The sequence below is a fragment of the Stegastes partitus genome, unplaced genomic scaffold, assembly GCF_000690725.1.
Source record: "Stegastes partitus isolate 25-593 unplaced genomic scaffold, Stegastes_partitus-1.0.2 Scaffold623, whole genome shotgun sequence".
Lineage (NCBI taxonomy): Eukaryota > Metazoa > Chordata > Actinopteri > Pomacentridae > Stegastes > Stegastes partitus.
The window spans coordinates 371212-374637 of record NW_007578354.1 but is presented as its reverse complement, the minus strand read 5'-3'; positions in this window follow the sequence as shown (position 1 = coordinate 374637).

Sequence of the window (3426 nt, the reverse complement as noted above, 5' to 3'; positions counted from 1 at the left end):
TGGAGTTATGTCCAGTAACTGCTATTTGTTGTTTCTGGACACAGATTGTTTACCATGGTGGAAATAGAAAGGCTTGATTAAAGTTCCTGCAGTAGAAAGCATGCAGTAATAGTAGGAATAATAATAATAGCAGTAATAGTAATGGATGAATTCTTTAACAATGAGATTCTCCATCATCCCACCAATGTAGCCGGGATTCTTTAAAACACTGAATATTGTGCCATGAGATCCGACAAATTTAACAACTATCAGCAATCACTGATCACGCTGGTGTGCTGAATTCTTGTTTGATTCGACTTTAAAGTATAACGTGCATTCTGTTAGATGGTGCTTTTGTCCGCACAGGCCTGTTTCGGATGGTGTGAAACTGATTTTTACAGTCAAAGTTACATCCACACCTCATGTCTGAAGCTGGTTCCAGAGCTGACAGGGTTCTGCTTTAGGCTGCAGAGAGTTCTATGTGTTGCTGCTGCTGCTGTTGTCCAGATACACAAACGCAGTGAAATCAGCTGCAGCAGTGAATCACTGGGCAGAGGAGAAGATCTTTTTGAGGCATTTTCATTCATTAATTCATTCATTCAAGCTTCATTTATACACTGAGGTGTGGAGGCCTTGTTTACAATAGGGCCGAGTAGGAAAGTAAAGAAAACAGCCAGTTTTTATCGTCTGTCCTTGATACTCTGTTTAAAAAACTCCTCGTTACTCCAGTGAAAAACACTTTTGGATCCACTGCCTGTACAAAGGGTCAACATTTAGAAATTTCGCCAAAAAAAAATAGAAGGACAGATTTCCACCCAGGGTTAGTGTCCCTACAAACATCCATTCAGAGCGGTTTGCTCATGAAGGTGGAACGAGTTCTGCTGATGATTTAGTCCCTCACAGCAACAAACATACCACAGAAACATTCACATCTTTGTGTGACACATTGAACTCTTTTCTTGTAACAATTTACTTTAAATCTGAACTTTTGGTTAACTTTGTAATTAATCCAAAAATTGACCAAGAAGTCTTTCATAAATCCTAAATACTGAGTCCAGTGTAGGTACAGTAGACACAAAACTCCTGTTGCATCCGTTTACATCTGTGCAAACGCAGCCTGGAATTTGAGGTCATGTTTGGATGAAAATCTCAGAACCTGTTAAAGATAAAGGCCTGAAATTTTCACCGTTATTTCTCATTGTGTTATTGATTTAGAATCTGCAATATTAGATAAGTAGATCAAATAATCTCTGATTATGGGGGAGTTGAAATATGACTCCAGAACTCTGATCTACGTGGATCAGGCGACCTACCGACATGTTTGTTTTTGTGGTACCTGCTCCATAAAGGTTCAACAAAAATAGCTTTTCTTTATTCGTGTAACCAAGTATCCTTATTAAAAAACCCATGTATTTTGTTTATTTATGTGTTTTGTATTTTTGTGTTAATGTGAGCTCAAAGATGGAACTTTTCATGGTGGCTTTAATTTTTAAAAAACATATTTCATCTGAGATTTTTTGATCTGCTCGTCCAGTATTGCAGATTTAATGAGTAAGATATTAGAGTTTAGTGGAAGAACTTGGGCGTGGCATGTTGCATCAATCAATGAGCGTTGTTTTTGTAAAGTGTGAAGTGTTAGAGGCTACAGGAAGCCAGAGACCATCTACTTGGACGTATGCACTTGATAAACAACACATGACATAAACAAAAGTTGACTGAGCCTTTTACGCAGAAGTCACAGAATTTGACTGAACACAACTTTTAAATCCAAGCAGCCACTTAAAAGTGTTAATGTGACGAATAATGTGAACATTAACGGCTGTAGTTCAACCCATCACCTGTCTGTCAAACTTTGTGGGCTTTTCTCCTTAAATGGATTTCCTGTTGATGCAGTTCAAAGCTCCACAGGTGGCGCTCTTCTCTGAACATCTTTTCCAATGAATGCACTGTAAGACTTAACACTCATGTGTTCATGAGTACATTTTTATCTTTTTTATTTTGGTTTTTTGTTTGATTTCGGCGGTTGTTGTACATTTGGCATAAATTTGCTTAAAATGTTTTGTATTTTTGGGGGAATTTTGAGATTTCAACCTCTGCTCTCATCATAAACTGCAAAAAAAAAAATTACACTCAGGCCCTTAAAGACAAAAATAGTCCCATTGAAACCCATTGTAGCTTCTACTTTTGATCCCTCCGCGATTACATCATGAAATCATGCATTCTATATCTTTAGGCTTTTATTTTGAAGTTTTGGCTTCAAATTAGTAATTTTTACTGTTTTTCACCAGATGATGTCATTTTTTTCACATCATGTTTGGCCTATGGAGCAAATTCAGGCTTTATTTGTCTGTTCACGTCCAAAACGCTGGGCTTTACGAGCAACTCAAGTTTCAAATGAAAGTGTAGAGAAAAAGGCTTGACCAACTTCTGTTTTCATTTTTAAGTAACCTGTCAGTTTTTTTTTCATGTATCTGAATAATTATTTAGATCATAGATTCTCCAAAAAATGGTAATAACCAACGGCACATTCCCAGAGCCGAGGTTGTTGTTTATTTGTCAGTTGAATATGAAGTAACTCGTCATGTCGATCGTAATGAAAACAAACATGGAACAAAAAATAAAACACATTAAAACATACAAGAGATTAAAGATACATAAAGCTTGTTTTCCTTAAGTCTCAAAGCTCAAAGCTAATTCTAATTTGTGTACTGAGTTGATATTTTCAGGGGTTGTGCCTTCTGTCTACACCGGCTCTCATATTACAACTTTAGTTTTAGCCTTATTGCACTTTTTGCTCTTTTCTTCCATCTTCGTGCCTCTTCAGGTAATAAATGTTTGCAACTGAAATGTTTTTGGTGTGCTGGTGGGGACGTCCTAGTGTGATGTGTGTGTGTTTGTGAACATTCGAAGATATAAAAACGTTCTGCGGATCCCAAATCCCACCGCCCACGAAATCACGAGTTGAGAACTGATTGTTGGACCCCCGATATCCAGCCGAGCATCCACAAGCTAAGCAACAAACAAACCCGCGCCGGTCCCTAAACTATCATCGGTTCTATTCCTGCTGCTCGGTGGGACCTCGGTTCTCCGAGGAGCGCCGAAAACCGGATTGTTTTACAGGCACCTGTCGCTGGACGTCACTCGGCTGCACGCCTGTCTCCGAGGGAGCGCAGTTAATCGCTGATTTGGCACACTTACAGTGACAACATACCAAGGTCCAGTTTCAGGAACTTTGCACACACACACACACACACACACACGAAAACACACTCTGATTCTTGTTTGCGCACACACACACGCACGCAGACGCTGAAAGTCCACGATGAGACTCAGCAGCAGCCATCTTTGATTCTCCTCCGACTGTTGACTCACCAAAATAACTTCAAACTGCGCAAAAACACATGAAGCTGTGTTTTTCGAGGCCGGCCCCAAGCTTGTAATTATTTT